Below are 20,177 nucleotides of genomic sequence, written 5' to 3'. Positions count from 1 at the left end.
GCGGGCAATGGTGGGCCGAGAGGCCGCTTCACCTTGCTTCTTCCCGCTGTGGAGGACGAACAGGTGGTCCGTCTTTCGCAGGTCTTGTGTCACGGCCAGATACCTGGGCAGCAATCTGCCGATGTCGAGATGGCATAATAAATGGCCTTCTTCAGATTTCTTCAAACCTACCGTGGTAGGCAAGGATATAGTTTGGTTAAGATGAAATTGTGAAACCACTTTAGGGAGAAAGGAGGGAACCGTCCGAAGATGGATTGCCTCCGGAGTGATTCGTAGAAAGGGATCACGGCAGGACAGTGCTTGTAGCTCAGAGATGCGGCGTGCGGAAAACACCGCCAGCAAGAACACCAACTTCAAGGTGAGAGACCGGAGAGACAAGCCCCGAAGGGGTCGGAAGGTGGATCCCGCGAGGAAATCCAAAACAAGGTTAAGGTTCCATAAGGGCACAGGCCACTTTAGTGGCGGACGAATATGCTTGACACCCAGCAGGAAACGAGAGACATCTGGATGCCTGGCGATGGTCTTGCCATCCCTCCTGGGACCATAGCAAGACAGTGCCGCTACCTGAACCTTGATGGAGCTGAGGGAGAGACCCTTCTGAAGCCCATCCTGCAGAAAATCCAACACAATAGGTATGGTGGTGGCATGTGGATTGGTGCCGTGAGTGTCGCACCATGCTTCAAACACTCTCCAGATCCGTACGTAGGTGAGGGATGTGGAAAACTTGCGAGCTCGGAGGAGTGTATCAATCACGGGCCCCGAGTAACCTCTTTTCTTCAGTCTAGCCCTCTCAAGGGCCAGACCATAAGAGAGAATTGAGCTGGATCCTCGTGTAGAATGGGACCTTGATGTAGAAGGTCCCGTAGAGGAGGCAGGGGAAGAGGCTCCCCTGCCAGTAGTCTTCTCATGTCCGCGTAGCAGGGTCTTCTTGGCCAGTCTGGTGCCACTAGGAGAACTAGGCCCCGGTGTGTCTGAATCTTGTGGATGAGGGCGCCCAGCAGAGGCCACGGAGGAAAGGCTTATAGTAGAGTCCCTGGAGGCCATGGCTGGACCAGGGCATCGATGCCGTGCGAGAACGGGTCGCGCCTGCGGCTGAAGTATCTGGGTACTTGAGCATTGGCCTTGTCCGCCAGTAAATCCATGGCCGGAATCCCCCAATGATCGACAATCAACTGGAAAGCTGTGGGGGACAGCTGCCACTCTCCTGGATGCAGGCTTTCTCTGCTGAGGAAGTCAGCTGTGGTATTGTCCTTCCCGGCAATGTGAATGGCAGAGATGTCTTGCAGATTCGCCTCTGCCCAAACCATCAGTGGGGCGATCTCCAGAGATACTTGTCGGCTTCTGGTTCTGCCCTGCCGGTTGATGTAGGCCACCGTGGTGGCGTTGTCGGACATCACCCTGACAGCTCTGTGCCGCAGTCTGTGAGCGAAGCGAAGGCATGCCAAGCGGACTGCCCGGGCCTCCAGGCGATTGATGTTCCACGTCGACTCCTCTCTGTTCCATCGCCCTTGCGCGGTGAGGTCTTTGCAATGTGCTCCCCAGCCGCTCAGGCTGGCATCCGTGCTGGGTAAGGTCCACGTGGGCGAGGACATCTTCCACCCCCTGTTCAGGTGGTTGGACTGCAACCACCACCGCAGCTGGGTCCGTACTCTGGCCGGTAGAGGAAGGTGCGTGGAAAAGTCCCGTCGACGGGGGCTCCAGCGAGAGAGCAGGGAATGCTGTAGAGGCCTCATATGGGCCCGTGCCCAAGACACTACTTCCAGGGTGGATGCCATGAGACCCAGAACCTGTAGATAATCCCAGGCTATGGGCTGACTGGCTCTCATCAGATACTGGATACGTTGTCGAAGTTTCAACTGTCTCTTGGTCGTAAGACTGACCGTGTCGGCCCGAGTGTCGAACTGCACTCCTAGATACTCTATTGACTGGGAAGGCAGTAGGCAGCTCTTGCTGAGGTTGATTACCCAGCCCAAGCTTTCCAGAAGGGCGATCACTCTGTCGGTAGTCCGCAGGCTCTCCTCTCGAGATTCCGCCCTGATCAGCCAGTCGTCTAGGTAGGGATGGACCAGAATCCCTTCCCGCCTGAGTGCCGCTGCCACCACTACTACCACCTTGGTGAATGTCCGTGGGGACGTGGCCAACCCGAAGGGTAGAGCCCGGAACTGGAAGTGGCGGCCCAGAACCTTGAAGCGCAGGTAGCGCTGATGATCCGGATGGATCGGAATATGAAGATATGCTTCTGACAGGTCTAATGCCGTGAGGAATTCTCCGGGCTGGACTGCGGCTTTGACGGAGCGCAGAGTTTCCATGCGAAACCTCGGTACCCGTAAGTAGCGATTGACTGACTTGAGGTCCAGCACAGGCCGAAAAGTGCCCCCTTTCTTGGGTACCATGAAATAAATGGAATAGTGTCCAGAATTCACTTCCCAGGCAGGTACTGGGAGGATGGCGTTCAAGGACAGGAGCCTCGCCAGGGTAGCTTCTAACGCTGCCTTCTTGTGTATGGGACAGGAAGACTCCACAAACTTGTCCTGAGGAAGAAGATGAAAATCCAGATAATATCCTTCCCGGATAACGGCGAGGACCCACTGGTCCGACATAATCTTGACCCATCTGGGGTAGAAGAGGGCCAACCTGCCCCCTATGGCTTCGTTCCCCAGATGAATCGGCAAAATCTCATTGCGGGGCGCGACCGGGGCCCGAGCCCGGGCCAGCCCCCCGCTTGCGCTACTTGGTCCGAAAGGACTGATTCCTGGCCGGAAGACGAGTCGCCTGATAGCGCCCCCTATACGGAACAAAACGCTGTGAACTCCTGCCCCTGGAGGGCCGTGGAAAGGAGCGCTGACCCCTCCTGGATCGATCTTCCGGAAGTCTAGGCACAGGAGAGGCACCCCAGGTAGTGGCGAGCTTATCAAGGTCACTGCCAAACAGAAACGAGCCCTGAAAGGGTAACCTGGTGAGACGAGACTTCGAAGGCGCATCAGCTGACCATGGCCGGATCCAGAGCTGCCTCCTGGTGGCTACTGAGGATGAAATCCCCTTAGCTGTAGTGCGAACCAAATCCGAAGCGGCATCGGTGAGGAAAGAAAGCGCGGACTCCATGTCTGCCGCTGGGGCGTTGTTCCTGGCCTGAGACAAGCAGGCACGTGTCACCACAGTGCAGCAGGACGCAATCCGCAAAGAAAGAGCTGCCACCTCAAAAGTTTGCTTCAGAATGGCGTCCATTCGTCTGTCATGGGGCTCCCGGAGGGCCGTCCCTCCTTCCACTGGAATGGTCGTGCGCGTAACGACAGCACTAACCAAGGCGTCCACCTGAGGACATGCCAGCAGGTCCTGGAGAGCCGGAGCCAATGGGTACATACCCCTCAAGGCCCGGCCCCCTCTGAAGGAAGCCGCCGGCGCCGCCCATTCCAAATCTATAAGTTGCTGAGCCGCCTGCAGGAAAGGAAAATGGCGGGCTGTAGGATGAAGACCTTCCAGCAGGGGGTTCTGCGCAGAAGGAACCGAAGCACTGGGACCAGTGATATCCAACTCCGCCAGACACTGAGTCACGAGGTCCGAGAGGTCCTCCTTAGGGAAGAACAGCCTCATGGTCCTATATGGCTCAATCCCCGGGGGGAGGTCCCCTTCGTCCAGGAGGTCGGACTCGTCCGGCGAAACCTCCTGGTCCGATTGATCTGGACTGTCCAGTGGCGGGAGGTCCCACTCCCGATAAGGCTGCGAAGGTCCGGGCACAGGATCCCTAGGCTCTGCCACCGTAGCGGCGGCCGCAGCAGGCGCCGCAGATGCAGCCAGCGCAGGAACCGCAGCAACAGCAGGAACCACAGGAGCAGCAGGGACAGTAGGGCCGGGACGGGAAGCCGTCTGCATCTGGACGAAGGCGTGAATCCCCTTAAAGAGATCCACCCAGGAAATGGAAGCAGCCTCTAATCGCCGGGGTACAAGCTCCCCCGGGATTCCCGAATGGTCAAGACTGCCCCCCAAATCCGGGGTAGCCCCAGGGGAACTGTCAAGAAACTGCGGCTGAGACTGGTCCTGGCCGGAGGGTCCCCCTGCCGCCTCACATTGGGCACATAGTGAGTCCGGCTCAGTACTACGAGTGGCTCTAAGGTGGCATGCAGAGCAGAGGCCAAGGGCTGAAATGCCTGAGACCAGCGGCTGCACCGCTGAGGATGCGGCTGCATGCTGATCCATACCAAAGAGAACAAGTGCGCAATAATATGCGGCAGCAATAGGCGCTTAATACAGCAGGCGCACAATAAGAATAACATGTGGCAGCAATAGGCGCTGAAGAGAACAAGCGCACAACCCTAAGTAAGAGGCACACAGCCCTAAGCAGGGAGCAACATAAGCATAATGGTATTCAATAGGCAATCAGCACTGAAGCAGTTAGCAAGATACGCTGAATGGTATTCAATAGGCAATCAGCACTTAAGCAGTGAGCAATGTACGCTTAATGGTATTCAATAGGCAATCAGCACTGAAGCAGTGAGCAAGATACGCTGAATGGTATTCAATAGGCAATCAGCACTTAAGCAGTGAGCAATGTACGCTTAATGGTATTCAATAGGCAATCAGCACTGAAGCAGTGAGCAAGATACGCTGAATGGTATTCAATAGGCAATCAGCACTTAAGCAGTGAGCAATGTACGCTGAATGGTATACAATAGGCAATCAGCACTTAAGCAGTGAGCAATGTACGCTGAATGGTATTCAATAGGCAATCAGCACTTAAGCAGTGAGCAATGTACGCTGAATGGTATTCAATAGGCAATCAGCACTTAAGCAGTGAGCAATGTACGCTGAATGGTATTCAATAGGCAATCAGCACTTAAGCAGTGAGCAATGTACGCTGAATGGTATTCAATAGGCAATCAGCACTTAAGCAGTGAGCAATGTACGCTGAATGGTATTCAATAGGCAATCAGCACTTAAGCAGTGAGCAATGTACGCTGAATGGTATTCAATAGGCAATCAGCACTAAGCCGGTTAGCAATATACGCTCTATGGCATGCAATAGGCTTTCAATAATATGCGGCATATACTCACAGTGGCAGCCAATATGCGAAAACAATACAATATACGCACAAGGAGGATGAAAGCCGCGCCCCTTACGGGCGCGGAATACCTGAATAGGGCCACAAAATGGCGTCCTCCACGGCTTGCCACGCCGCCGATCCTCGAGACCTCGGAGACCTGGGCGAAGAGATGTACGCCGTACCCGACCTTCGGCGCTTCTAGGCTGGAACCCAGGCGGTCTCCGGCTGCGGGGGGAAAGGGCCGGTACCTTTCACCGCCGCGATTGGAGGAACTGCACCCGCTACCTCGTCCACGCCGGGACCGAGGACCTCGGAGCCACACCCGAGTCTCCCCGGGGAGGCTATGTCCCTGCCGCGGTTCGGCCGGACCGAGGACTTTCCCAGCGGGGGGCCACGGTAAGCGCCCCGGGAAGCTCAACTGGGGGGAGTGACGGAAACGTCCCCTGAGGAGCGCGGGGCTCGATAGTCGTTTGTAGAGAAGAAAAGTAGAATCTAGAATGAGAAAAAGAGAAAATTAAAGTAGTCTTGGAAAGCACGCTGAACCAGCGTGCAGGCACCCCAAACTGCTTTGGAGACGGAAATTACTGAATCGCTGCGCTTCCTGTGGGGCTATATACCCCGTGCTGACGTCAGATCCATCTCCAACTGCTAGCACGCGGATACTATCCCATTGGTTCTGAGTCCATCTGGCTACACGCCAGGAAATGTCCTTTTACACAATAACCCCGCCCAATATGCAGTAAATGTCTGCCTTTCTGTCCTGATCCCTCATACGTTTACCCAGGCTGAGGGGAGGTTTCCTCTCTTGCACACAAGTTGCTGCTTCCTTCCCTCCCTCTCTCCCCCTCTTCCTCTGAGCAGCCCTCACTTGCTGCTTCCTTCCTCCCCTCCCTCAGCTGCTGCTTCCTTCCCTCCCCCCTCTCCCTCTGAGCTTCCTCCTCAGCGCCCCCTGCAGTGTCAGCTACAGAGAGGAAGCAGCAGCAGGAGGTGGGTGCTACTCTCTGGCTCCCTCTGTTGGAAGGAGGTCATCCTGCAGGCCAGGAAGGAAAGGATCAATGGAGCCTGCTGGTGCCTCAGATTTTATCATTGGGCTCTGCTAATGCCCCGCGGCTGGGAAACTCTGTGCTAGAGAGCCAGGGAGTAAAACAAAACCTCCTAGATGACAAGTGAGATACAGCCGGCAGCTGGGACGTATCCTTGCAGCATGGGGAAGAATAACTGGGCAGAGAGGAGGTTGAGAGAGGGGGCTGCTTGGGGTGGGGGGTGGGGAGAGGGCATTAACTGGAGTGCAGGGAGGGTGAGGAGTGATTGTTGGGAGGTGAACTACCCCTCTGCTAATTAATTTGGTCATTCCCTGGGGTCATGCATATTTTCAATGCTGAAATGGGGTCACAGTGATTAAACGTTTGGAAGCCCTGCCCTAAAAGAAAGAATGAGAGCAGAGAGTCAGGGAGGAGGATCTCATGGGGAGGGCACAGAATAGCAAAGTCACTTTAGGGAATCATTAGCAGGAGGAAAGGTTTGTGCTCACCGCACTGTGTAACAAGTCACCAAAAGTCATATCCTTGAGCAGGGCTTCCCAAACTGTGGGTCTTGACCCCAGAGGAGGTCACCAAACCTTCAGCTGGGGTCACAGAAGCCTGAAATGTCAGCTTCTTCAGGTGGGGGCAGCACTGGTAGTAGAAGTGGGCAGGAGGCCCCGTCAGCGGGTCCTGCGGTGCCTCTACCCGTGCAGGAGTTTCTGTGCTCAGAGCAAGCCATGCACGAGGAGGGATGGGTGAGCTCGCACTAGCACACGGGCCCCCTGCTGACTTTCACTAGCAATGCTGCTGCCCCTGGCACATCAGTCAGGCTCGGGGGGCAGACATGAGAGGGGACTGGCACTGATCCTGCCTCCTCAGCCACCGAGTAAAACCTCACCTGCCCGCTACTCCCAGCAGATGTCAAGCACCTTTAGCCCAGGACTGAAAGGAAAATGTTGCCATGGGGATATCCTGATTGGATGTACTCTTACCTCTGCTGTGCCCAGGGATCTGCCCTCCGGGACTCGCTTTAATATATATCTCACCCCCTCTGGACATTGTCATCTGCCCTCGCCATCAACTACAACATTTATACTGAGCGGATCCAAGCTTTTCTTCCCATCAGAGCTCTTGGTCTTTCACACTCGATTCATTAAGGCTTCATTTAAATACAATAAAATGCCGGCTTTCACATTATAAATTGCTACTGAACGTAGACGAAATGGAGATTTAGATTTCTCAAACCAAAATAACCCAGTAATAGCTTTCCCTACAGTAACGGTGACTGGACAGCAATCAGACGGCAGGCTCGTAGGCTGGGAGTCATTCCTGATATGATCTTCTCTAGGAAGCACCACAAAGTCCTGCAGGATCCTGCTGAGGCCACTGACGCCATTACTACTCTGTTTCCCCGAAAATAAGACCTAGTAGAGGTTTTGCCTAATTGCTAAATATAAGACCTCCCCCGAAAGTAAGACCTAGCAAAGTTTTTATTTGGGAGCATGCCCGTGGCACAGAACCCCAGAGCTTGCAGCTGTGATGCTTCTTACCCTGCCGCTTCACCCTTCCTTGCAGAGCAGCTGCATGCAGGACATGAAGACCTCCAACTCTGATGTTCATTTCCGCGGCCATCCCTTGTAAACAGGGGCGGATTGACCTATCAGAGGATCGGGCCGGTCCCTCCTGTCACGTGATTATTTATTTATTTTTTAAAATTACTGTTATAAAGTTTCCAGCCAAAGTATTAGGGGGCGCCGCGAGCAGTGGCTTCCCGAAGGGAGCCAATGCCCCCGGGCGCAGGGAGGCTCATGCAGCCGTCAGTGACACGCATGTAGCAGGCAGATCGGCAGGGCCGTGGTGGAGCTCAGGTCACCACGGCCCGAAGAAAAAGATCGCTTTCAAACGCGCTGATGCTCCTCCTCCTTCCTGCCTGCGCGGCCCTGGAAGTAAACATTGCCGGAGCCGCGTGGGCAGGAAGGAGGACGAGCATCAGCGCCTGCAGAAGAGGAGAAGCGCTTACGGGCCGCCGCGAATCATTGCAGCAGCCCGAGAAGAGGAAGAGGCCCCGGCAGCAGGGCCGCTGCGGAGCCCATCCTGCGGCGACCGCGAAGAGGAGGCCCAGAGGTGAGAGAGAGGCTGAGGGTCTGTAGAGGGGGTGTGCGTGCATGAGATGAGTTGAGAGACTGTGTTTGGGAGTGAGGACCTGAATGTTTGCAGAGACAGCTTGTGAGAGCCTCTGTGTGTGTGAGAGACAGCATGTGACAGTGAGAGCCTGTGCTTGAGCAAGACAGCATGTGACAGTGAGAGCCTGTGCTTGAGCAAGACAGCATGTGACAGTGAGAGCCTGTGCTTGAGCAAGACAGCATGTGACAGTGAGAGCCTGGGCTTGAGCAAGACAGCATGTGACAGTGAGAGCCTGGGCTTGAGCAAGACAGCATGTGACAGTGAGAGCCTGTGCTTGAGCAAGACAGCATGTGACAGTGAGAGCCTGGGCTTGAGCAAGACAGCATGTGACAGTGAGAGCCTGGGCTTGAGCAAGACAGCATGTGACAGTGAGAGCCTGTGCTTGAGCAAGACAGCATGTGACAGTGAGAGCCTGGGCTTGAGCAAGACAGCATGTGAGTGAGAGCCTGTGCTTGAGCAAGACAGCATGTGGGAGTGAGAGCCTGTGCTTGAGCAAGACAGCATGTGGGAGTGAGAGCCTGTGCTGGAGCAAGACAGCATGTTGGAGTGAGAGACTGTGCTGGAGCAAGACAGCATGTGGGAGTGAGAGACTGTGCTTGAGCAAGACAGCATGTGGGAGTGAGAGATTGTGCTTGAGCAAGACAGCATGTGGGAGTGAGAGACTGTGCTTGAGCAAGACAGCATGTGACAGTGAGAGACTGTGCTTGAGCAAGACAGCATGTGGGAGTGAGAGACTGTGCTTGAGCAAGACAGCATGTGACAGTGAGAGCCTGTGCTTGAGCAAGACAGCATGTGACAGTGAGAGCCTGGGCTTGAGCAAGACAGCATGTGACAGTGAGAGCCTGGGCTTGAGCAAGACAGCATGTGGGAGTGAGAGCCTGGGCTTGAGCAAGACAGCATGTGGGAGTGAGAGACTGTGCTTGAGCAAGACAGCATGTGGGAGTGAGAGGGTCATCACAAACCAGCATAACCAGACAACTATTCAGAATATAATAAATATTCATTTTTTTCTTCAACAATATATGTGAATACTTCTTCATGGCAAAATAAGACATCCCCTGAAAATAAGGCCCAGTGCATCTTTGGTAGCAAAAATTAATATAAGACACTGTCTTATTTTCGGGGAAACAGGGTACAAGCTCAGGGCTTAATTTTAATGCCCATGGAGCACTGCACTGCCTTATCGTTGGGTAATTCACATCATGACTGCTAGTGGCACAAAATTACCTGCACACAACAGCAGTGCTGCCTCCTTCCCTGGGCTTCCAACAGGTTTTAGGGAGCATCATAAGATAATTACAGCTGTGCTCACGTTATTACTAAACTAATCAATTCCTTGCTTTCATTCTGTTTTGTGAATATGAATCCTATTCCAGTATTAAGATCTGGAAACAGGAATCCACTTGAATCCCCTTCTCTGAAAGCTGCACCTTACAGGTGAGCAGAGAGGGAGCTTTTCCAAGATCAGCACCAAGGCCTCGGAAATCCTTCCCGAGCAGCTCGAGGAATCGCCTGCACGAAATCCTCTAAAAAGGCTGGAAAACCTCTGTTCATGCAAGCCCTGGCAGGAGGCTGAACGCCTCGCAATCAGTTTACTTTCTCATTTTTCTACTTGTTTTATCTCCAATTCTGTTGCAGCATTTTCAGCTGTGCTTGTCTGACGTGATCCACCACAAACTGACAGGGATGGGGCAGATAGGAAATGGTTTTACAATAAAATAAAAATGAAAAAGGGATGTTTGAAGGAACAGATGAGAACAGGAGAGACTGAGGGTTGGTTAAGGTGAAGAGGGATTGGCTGTGGAGGATGAGGGAGGGGAAGAGAGAGGAACAGCAGGGTGGGGGGGATGTACCAGGAGGGGAGAAGCCGCATGCAATGTGACAGAAGGGAGAGAGGGGAGGTGGGCAGGAAGGGGATGCGGAGGAGAGGAGGGAATGGGGATGGGATGAGAAGGGGGAGGAGACTATAGAGGATCAGCTGAAGGATGGACGGGGGAAGGGAGGATCTCATGGGGAGGACACAGAACAGCAAAGTCACTTTAGGTAATAATTAGCAGGAGGAAAGGTTTAGACTTACCCCAAGACCACCCTAAAGGAGAGAATGAGAGCAGAGAGTTTAGTGAGGAGGATCTCATGGGGAGGACACAGAACAGCAAAGTCACTTTAGGTAATAATTAGCAGGAGGAAAGGTTTAGACTTACCCCAGCAGCATTAAGAAGACTCTAAAGGAAAGAATGAGAGCAGAGAGTTTAGTGAGGAGGATCTCATGGGACGGCACAGGATAGCAAAGTCACTTTATCAGGCGGGTGCAATACTAAACACTCTCCTAACAGGCACTGATCGACCTCTCCGGGGGCCCCTGATTTAATATGTAAATGAGCTTCCATGGTAGAAAGCAGGCACTAGGGTAAGGTTTGCGTCCCAGCGCCTCCTCTGCAGCGGGCGCCCAGGAGAGGGGGTGTCAGTGTGGGTTAGGAGAGCGGATGCTCCTTAATTCAGACTCCCTTTTCCTAGCCTGACCTCAGACTCACTTTCTTTATTTTTTTGCACAGTTCTCATTTTTCAGTGACTCTGACTTAATATCGGAGGAAGCACAGGGAAGCAGTATTTTCTGCTTTTCTGTGCACATTTTGGGCTCCTCCATTAATCCCTGCTCCGGGACGGGCATTCATTTCTGAGGCTGAGTTGGGTGCACATTTGTTTTTTGAATGGGGGGAGAGTAGCTAATGGCCTCATTAACATATATTTGCATGCGATGAGTGCTATTAGTTTCGCAGGGGCTTGGACGCACGTTTTGGAGGCGCTGATCCCCTTATAGCAGAAGGGTTAAACAGTGCACGCGGCTGAGCACGCTGTATTGGATCGGCCCGTATGAAACATCTGGCAGGAGCAAAGATTTGGGTCACCCAGTGCCACTTACACTAAGAACCAGGGCTGCCAGCAGACTCCAGCTGTTCAGGACAGGTTGATCCAGTCCTGCTTTTACTCCCCTGTATGCAGAGACCTGTAATCTTGCTTTTCTTAGGGAATGCAATAGGGAAATCAGAACAAGTCCCCATCACATGCAGAGGGGTAAAACCAGGACTGGATCAACCTGTTCTGAAAACCTGGAGCCAGTTGGCAATCCAAGCTGCTCTTCCTTGTAATCACATCAGACTCGCTGAATCAGGAGGGAGCCTTTTTTGTGACGTGGGGCCACAGCTTTGCAATCAGTTAGCGATGAAATTCAAATCTGAAACAGCGGAGGATGGGGAATCTTCAGCCTGGACGTTTCCATCTTCCCTCAGGTACCTGACATTTGTCTAATATAAAGAGGGTCATTTTCACAAGGGACGTCTGCGGGTGAAGCAGGGTTTATGCCCAGAAATGCCCTTTTACACAATAACCCCGCCCAATATGCAGTAAATGTCTGCCTTTCTGTCCTGATCCCTCATAAGTTTACCCAGGCTGAGGGGAGGTTTCCTCTCTTGCACACAAGTTGCTTCCTTCCTTCCCTCCCTCCCCCCTCTCCCTCAGCTCCTGCTTCCTTCCCTCCCTCACTCCCCCCCCTCTCCCTCAGCTGCTGCTTCCTTCCTTCCCTCACTCCCCCTCCCTCTGAGCAGCCCCTCAGCTCTTGCTTCCTTCCCTCCCTCAGCTCCTGCTTCCTTCCCTCCCTCCCCCCTCTCCCTCAGCTGCTGCTTCCCTCCCTCACTCCCCCCTCTCCCTCAGCTGCTGCTTCCTTCCCTCCCTCACTCCCCCCTCTCCCTCAGCTGCTGCTTCCTTCCCTCCCCCCTCTCCCTCTGAGCTCCTCCTCAGCGCCCCCTGCAGTGTCAGTTACAGAGAGGAAGCAGCAGCAGGAGGTGGGTGCTACTCTCTGGCTCCCTCTGTTGGAAGGAGAACATCCTGCAGGCCAGAAAGGAAAGGATCAATGAAGCCTGCTGGTGCCTCAGATTTCATCATTGGGCTCTGCTAATGCCCCGCGGCTGGGAAACTCTGTGCTAGAGAGCCAGGGAGTAAAACAAAACCTCCTAGATGAGAAGTGAGGTACAGCCGGCAGCTGGGACGTATCCTTGCAGCATGGGGAAGAATAACTGGGCAGAGAGGAGAGGAGGTTGAGAGAGGGGGCTGCTGGGGGGAGGGAGAGGGCATTAACTTGAGTGCAGGGAGGGTGAGGAGTGATTGTTGGGAGCTGAACTACCCCTCTGCTAATTTATTTTGGTCATTCCCTGGGGTCATGCATATTTTCAATGCTGAAATGGGGTCACAGTGATTAAAAGTTTGGAAGCCCCATCCTAAAGGAAAGAATGAGAGCAGAGAGTCAGGGAGGAGGATCTCATGGGGAGGGCACAGAATAGCAAAGTCACTTTAGGGAATAATTAGCAGGAGGAAAGGTTTGTGCTCACCGCACTGTGTAACAAGTCACCAAAAGTCATACCCTTGAGCAGGGCTTCCCAAACTGTGGGTCTTGACCCCAGAGGAGGTCACCAAACCTTCAGCTGGGGTCACAGAAGCCTGAAATGTCAGCTTCTTCAGGTGGGGGCAGCACTGGTAGTAGAAGTGGGCAGGAGGCCCCGTCAGCGGGTCCTGCGGTGCCTGTACCCGTGCAGGAGTTTCTGTGCTCAGAGCAAGCCATGCACGAGGAGGGATGGGTGAGCTCGCACTAGCACACGGGCCCCCTGCTGACTTTCACTAGCAATGCTGCTGCCCCTGGCACATCAGGCAGGCTCGGGGGGGCAGACATGAGAGGGGACTGGCACTGATCCTGCCTCCTCAGCCACCGAGTAAAACCTCACCTGCCCGCTACTCCCAGCAGATGTCAAGCACCTTTAGCCCAGGACTGAAAGGAAAATGTTGCCATGGGGATATCCTGATTGGATGTACTCTTACCTCTGCTGTGCCCAGGGATCTGCCCTCTGGGACTCGCTTTTATATATCTCTCACCCCCTCTGGACATTGTCATCTGCCCTCGCCATCAACTACAACATTTATACTGAGCGGATCCAAGCTTTTCTTCCCATCAGAGCTCTTGGTCTTTCACACTCGATTCATTAGGGTTTCATTTAAATACAATAAAATGCCGGCTTTCACATAATAAATTGCTACTGAACATAGACAAAATGGAGATTTAGATTTCTCAAACCAAAATAATCCAGTAATAGCTTTCCCTATAGTAACGGTGACTGGACAGCAATCAGACGGCAGGCTCGTAGGCTGGGAGTCATTCCTGATATGATCTTCTCTAGGAAGCACCACAAAGTCCTGCAGGATCCTGCTGAGGCCACTGACGCCATTACTACTCTGTTTCCCCGAAAATAAGACCTAGTAGAGGTTTTGCCGAATTGCTAAATATAAGACCTCCCCCGAAAGTAAGACCTAGCAAAGTTTTTATTTGGGAGCATGCCCGTGGCACAGAACCCCAGAGCTTGCAGCTGTGATGCTTCTTACCCTGCCGCTTCACCCTTCCTTGCAGAGCAGCTGCATGCAGGACATGAAGACCTCCAACTCTGATGTTCCTTTCCGCGGCCATCCCTTGTAAACAGGGGCGGATTGACCTATCAGAGGATCGGGCCGGTCCCTCCTGTCACGTGATTATTTATTTATTTTTTTAAAATTACTGTTATAAAGTTTCCAGCCAAAGTATTAGGGGGCGCCGCGAGCAGTGGCTTCCCGAGGGGAGCCAATGCCCCTGGGCGCAGGGAGGCTCATGCGGCCGTCAGTGACACGCATGTAGCAGGCAGATCGGCAGGGCCGTGGTGGAGCTCACGTCACCACGGCCCGAAGAAAAAGATCGCTTTCAAACGCGCTGATGCTCCTCCTCCTTCCTGCCTGCATTGCCCTGGAAGTAAACATTGCCGGAGCCGCGTGGGCAGGAAGGAGGAGGAGCATCAGCGCGTGCAGAAGAGGAGAAGCGCTTATGGGCTGCCGCGAATCATTGCAGCGGCCCGAGAAGAGGAAGAGGCCCCGGCAGCAGGGCCGCTGCAAAGCCCATCCTGCGGCGACCGCGAAGAGGAGGCCCAGAGGTGAGAGAGAGGCTGAGGGTCTGTACAGGGTGTGTGCGTGCGTGCATGAGATGAGTTGCGAGAGTGTGTGTGTGTGGGAGTGAGGACCAGAATGTTTGCAGAGACAGCATGTGAGAGCCTCTGTGTGTGTGAGAGACAGCATGTGAGAGCCTCTGTGTGTGTGAGAGACAGCATGTGACGGTGAGAGCCTGTGCTTGAGCAAGACAGCATGTGGGAGTGAGAGCCTGTGCTTGAGCAAGACAGCATGTGGGAGTGAGAGCCTGTGCTGGAGCAAGACAGCATGTTGGAGTGAGAGACTGTGCTTGAGCAAGACAGCATGTGGGAGTGAGAGACTGTGCTTGAGCAAGACAGCATGTGGGAGTGAGAGATTGTGCTTGAGCAAGACAGCATGTGGGAGTGAGAGACTGTGCTTGAGCAAGACAGCATGTGACAGTGAGAGACTGTGCTTGAGCAAGACAGCATGTGGGAGTGAGAGATTGTGCTTGAGCAAGACAGCATGTGGGAGTGAGAGACTGTGCTTGAGCAAGACAGCATGTGACAGTGAGAGACTGTGCTTGAGCAAGACAGCATGTGACAGTGAGAGCCTGTGTTTGAGCAAGACAGCATGTGGGAGTGAGAGACTGTGCTTGAGCAAGACAGCATGTGACAGTGAGAGCCTGTGCTTGAGCAAGACAGCATGTGACAGTGAGAGCCTGGGCTTGAGCAAGACAGCATGTGGGAGTGAGAGCCTGGGCTTGAGCAAGACAGCATGTGACAGTGAGAGCCTGGGCTTGAGCAAGACAGCATGTGGGAGTGAGAGGGTCATCACAAACCAGCATAACCAGACAACTATTCAGAATATAATAAATATTCATTTTTTTCTTCAACAATATATGTGAATACTTCTTCATGGCAAAATAAGACATCCCTTGAAAATAAGGCCCAGTGCATCTTTGGTAGCAAAAATTAATATAAGACACTGTCTTATTTTCGGGGAAACAGGGTACAAGCTCAGGGCTTAATTTTAATGGCCATGGATCACTGCACTGCCTTATCGTTGGGTAATTCACATCATGACTGCTAGTGGCACAAAATTACCTGCACACAACAGCAGTGCTGCCTCCTTCCCTGGGCTTCCAACAGGTTTTAGGGAGCATCATAAGATAATTACAGCTGTGCTCACGTTATTACTAAACTAATCAATTCCTTGCTTTCATTCTGTTTTGTGAATATGAATCCTATTCCAGTATTAAGATCTGGAAACAGGAATCCACTTGAATCCCCTTCTCTGAAAGCTGCACCTTACAGGTGAGCAGAGAGGGAGCTTTTCCAAGATCAGCACCAAGTCCTCGGAAATCCTTCCCGAGCAGCTCGAGGAATCGCCTGCACGAAATCCTCTAAAAAGGCTGGAAAACCTCTGTTCATGCAAGCGCTGGCAGGAGGCTGAACGCCTCGCAATCAGTTTACTTTGTCATTTTTCTACTTGTTTTATCTCCAATTCTGTTGCAGCATTGTCAGCTGTGCTTGTCTGACGTGATCCACCACAAACTGACAGGGATGTGGCAGATAGGAAATGGTTTTACAATAAAATAAAAATGAAAAAGGGTTGTTTGAAGGAACAGATGAGAACGGGAGAGACTGAGGGTTGGTTAAGGTGAAGAGGGATTGGCTGTGGAGGATGAGGGAGGGGAAGAGAGAGGAACAGCAGGGTGGGGGGGATGTATGAGGAGGTGGGGTAAGAGGGGAGAAGCTGCATGCAATGTGACAGAAGGGAGAGAGGGGAGGTGGGCAGGAAGGGGATGCGGAGGAGAGGAGGGAATGGGGATGGGATGAGAAGGGGGAGGAGACTATAGAGGATCAGCTGAAGGATGGACGGGGGAAGGGAGGATCTCATGGGGAGGACACAGAACAGCAAAGTCACTTTAGGTAATAATTAGCAGGAGTAAATGTTTAGACTTACCCCAGCAGCAGCCTAAAGGAGAGAATGAGAGCAGAGAGTTTAGTGAGGAGGATCTCATGGGGAGGACACAGAACAGCAAAGTCACTTTAGGTAATAATTAGCAGGAGTAAATGTTTAGACTTACCCCAGCAGCAGCCTAAAGGAGAGAATGAGAGCAGAGAGTTTAGTGAGGAGGATCTCATGGGGAGGGCAGAGAATAGCAAAGTCACTTTATCAGGCGGGTGCAATACTAAACGCTCTCCTAACAGGCACTGATCGACCTCTCCAGGGCCCCTGATTTAATATGTAAATGAGCTTCCATGGTAGAAAGCAGGCACTAGGGTAAGGTTTGCGTCCCAGCGCCTCCTCTGCAGCGGGTGCCCAGGAGAGGGGGTGTCAGGGTGGGTTAGGAGGACGGATGCTCCTTAATTCAGACTCCCTTTTCCTAGCCTGACCTCAGACTCACTTTCTTTATTTTTTTGCACAGTTCTCATTTTTCAGTGACTCTGACTTAATATCGGAGGAAGCACAGGGAAGCAGTATTTTCTGCTTTTCTGTGCACATTTTGGGCTCCTCCATTAATCCCTGCTCCGGGACGGGCATTCATTTCTGAGGGTGAGTTGGGTGCACATTTGTTTTATGAATAGGGGGAGAGTAACTAATGGCCTCATTAACATATATTTGCATGTGATGCTATTAGTTTCGCAGGGGCTTGGACGCACGTTTTGGAGGCGCTGATCCCCTTATAGCAGAAGGGTTAAACAGTGCCCGCGGCTGAGCACCCTGTATTGGATCGGCCCGTATGAAACATCTGGCAGGAGCAAAGATTTGGGTCACCCAGTGCCACTTACACTAAGAACCAGGGCTGCCAGCAGACTCCAGCTGTTCAGGACAGGTTGATCCAGTCCTGCTTTTACTCCCCTGTATGCAGAGACCTGTAATCTTGCTTTTCTTAGGGAATGCAATAGGGAAATCAGAACAAGTCCCCATCACATGCAGAGGGGTAAAACCAGGACTGGATCAACCTGTTCTGAAAACCTGGAGCCAGTTGGCAATCCAAGCTGCTCTTCCTTGTAATCACATCAGACTCGCTGAATCAGGAGGGAGCCTTTTATGTGACGTGGGGCCACAGCTTTGCAATCAGTTAGCGGTGAAATTCAAATCTGAAACAGCGGAGGATGGGGAATCTTCAGCCTGGACGTTTCCATCTTCCCTCAGGTACCTGACATTTGTCTTTAATATAAAGAGGGTCATTTTCACAAGGGATGTCTGAGGATGAAGCAGGGTTTATGACCAGAAATGTTGAGATTACTTACCTGGTAATCTTCTTTTCCTTAGTGTAGACAGATGGACTCAGTATGAATGGGATAGTATCCGCGTGCTAGCAGTTGGAGACGGATCTGACGTCAGCACGGGGTATATAGCCCCACAGGAAGCTCAGCGATTCAGTAATCTTCCTTGCAAAAGCTGTTATGGATGTGTGTACTGACGCTCAGTGAAAGGGAAAAGCAGAAACAGGATTCCCCTGACCGAATGACAGTGGCTGGAGACCGCCAGCATTCACAACCAGAAAGCGCTGATACTGGTAGAGTGCACGCTCTTATGGAAACAGATGACATGGCTTACCTGGAACCGGTGAAAACCCATGTACACAGGCAGCTGGGCGGGATGCTGAGTCCATCTGTCTACACTAAGGAAAAGAAGATTACCAGGTAAGTAATCTCAACATTTCCTGGCGTGTAGCCAGATGGACTCAGGACAAATGGGATGTACCAAAGCTTTACTCCCTGCCGGGGCGGGAGGCTGCCTGAGGACCATGTAGTACCGCCCTTGCAAAAGCCGAGTCCTCCCCGCCTGGACATCCAGACGGTAGAACCTGGAAAAGGTATGGAGGGAGGACCACGTCGCCGCTTTACAGATTTCTGCCGGCGACAGCATCCTGGATTCTGCCCAAGATGCCGCTTGTGCTCTGGTAGAATGAGCCGTAACCTGTAGAGGCGGAGCCTTCCCAGCCTCCATGTAGGCGGCTCTGACAACGTCTTTAATCCAGCGGGCAATGGTGGGCCGAGAGGGCCGCTTCACCTTGCTTCTTCCCGCTGTGGAGGACGAACAGGTGGTCCGTCTTTCGCAGGTCTTGTGTCACGGCCAGATACCTGGGCAGCAATCTGCCGATGTCGAGATGGCATAATAAATGGCCTTCTTCAGATTTCTTCAAACCTACCGTGGTAGGCAAGGATATAGTTTGGTTAAGATGAAATTGTGAAACCACTTTAGGGAGAAAGGAGGGAACCGTCCGAAGATGGATTGCCTCCGGAGTGATTCGTAGAAAGGGATCACGGCAGGACAGTGCTTGTAGCTCAGAGATGCGGCGTGCGGAAAACACCGCCAGCAAGAACACCAACTTCAAGGTGAGAGACCGGAGAGACAAGCCCCGAAGGGGTCGGAAGGTGGATCCCGCGAGGAAATCCAAAACAAGGTTAAGGTTCCATAAGGGCACAGGCCACTTTAGTGGCGGACGAATATGCTTGACACCCAGCAGGAAACGAGAGACATCTGGATGCCTGGCGATGGTCTTGCCATCCCTCCTGGGACCATAGCAAGACAGTGCCGCTACCTGAACCTTGATGGAGCTGAGGGAGAGACCCTTCTGAAGCCCATCCTGCAGAAAATCCAACACAATAGGTATGGTGGTGGCATGTGGATTGGTGCCGTGAGCGTCGCACCATGCTTCAAAACACTCTCCAGATCCGTACGTAGGTGAGGGATGTGGAAAACTTGCGAGCTCGGAGGAGTGTATCAATCACGGGCCCCGAGTAACCTCTTTTCTTCAGTCTAGCCCTCTCAAGGGCCAGACCATAAGAGAGAATTGAGCTGGATCCTCGTGTAGAATGGGACCTTGATGTAGAAGGTCCCGTAGAGGAGGCAGGGGAAGAGGCTCCCCTGCCAGGAGTCTTCTCATGTCCGCGTAGCAGGGTCTTCTTGGCCAGTCTGGTGCCACTAGGAGAACTAGGCCCCGGTGTGTCTGAATCTTGTGGATGAGGGCGCCCAGCAGAGGCCACGGAGGAAAGGCTTATAGTAGAGTCCCTGGAGGCCATGGCTGGACCAGGGCATCGATGCCGTGCGAGAACGGGTCGCGCCTGCGGCTGAAGTATCTGGGTACTTGAGCATTGGCCTTGTCCGACAGTAAATCCATGGCCGGAATCCCCCAATGATCGACAATCAACTGGAAAGCTGTGGGGGACAGCTGCCACTCTCCTGGATGCAGGCTTTCTCTGCTGAGGAAGTCAGCTGTGGTATTGTCCTTCCCGGCAATGTGAATGGCAGAGATGTCTTGCAGATTCGCCTCTGCCCAAACCATCAGTGGGGCGATCTCCAGAGATACTTGTCGGCTTCTGGTTCTGCCCTGCCGGTTGATGTAGGCCACCGTGGTGGCGTTGTCGGACATCACCCTGACAGCTCTGTGCCGCAGTCTGTGAGCGAAGCGAAGGCATGCCAAGCGGACTGCCCGGGCCTCCAGGCGATTGATGTTCCACGTCGACTCCTCTCTGTTCCATCGCCCTTGCGCGGTGAGGTCTTTGCAATGTGCTCCCCAGCCGCTCAGGCTGGCATCCGTGCTGGGTAAGGTCCACGTGGGCGAGGACATCTTCCACCCCCTGTTCAGGTGGTTGGACTGCAACCACCACCGCAGCTGGGTCCGTACTCTGGCCGGTAGAGGAAGGTGCGTGGAAAAGTCCCGTCGACGGGGGCTCCAGCGAGAGAGCAGGGAATGCTGTAGAGGCCTCATATGGGCCCGTGCCCAAGACACTACTTCCAGGGTGGATGCCATGAGACCCAGAACCTGTAGATAATCCCAGGCTATGGGCTGACTGGCTCTCATCAGATACTGGATACGTTGTCGAAGTTTCAACTGTCTCTTGGTCGTAAGACTGACCGTGTCGGCCCGAGTGTCGAACTGCACTCCTAGATACTCTATTGACTGGGAAGGCAGTAGGCAGCTCTTGCTGAGGTTGATTAC

At 53.1% G+C, this 20,177-nt stretch overlaps 1 long non-coding RNA gene across 3 annotated transcripts in view; it reads right to left on the bottom strand.

The window, feature by feature from the left end:
• The window catches only part of LOC115079625, a 31,354-nt gene that overhangs the window by 4,006 nt on the left and 7,171 nt on the right, over positions 1–20,177 (bottom strand). The window contains exons 1-3 of one of the 3 annotated variants that reach the window (XR_003853344.1): positions 16,308–16,321; positions 10,447–10,467; positions 10,323–10,334 (exon numbers count right to left, since the gene is read on the bottom strand). This is a non-coding gene — a long non-coding RNA (uncharacterized LOC115079625). Of the gene's footprint in view, positions 1–10,322; positions 10,335–10,446; positions 10,468–16,183; positions 16,199–16,307; positions 16,322–20,177 lie in introns of those variants that run through there. The other 2 variants (XR_003853346.1, XR_003853345.1) reach the window with 2 other exon arrangements.

This window comes from Rhinatrema bivittatum, chromosome 18, assembly GCF_901001135.1.
Source record: "Rhinatrema bivittatum chromosome 18, aRhiBiv1.1, whole genome shotgun sequence".
NCBI classification, from domain to species: Eukaryota; Metazoa; Chordata; class Amphibia; order Gymnophiona; family Rhinatrematidae; genus Rhinatrema; species Rhinatrema bivittatum.
The sequence above is the reverse complement of the archived record's forward strand: the minus strand, read 5'-3'. Positions and strand labels throughout refer to the sequence as shown.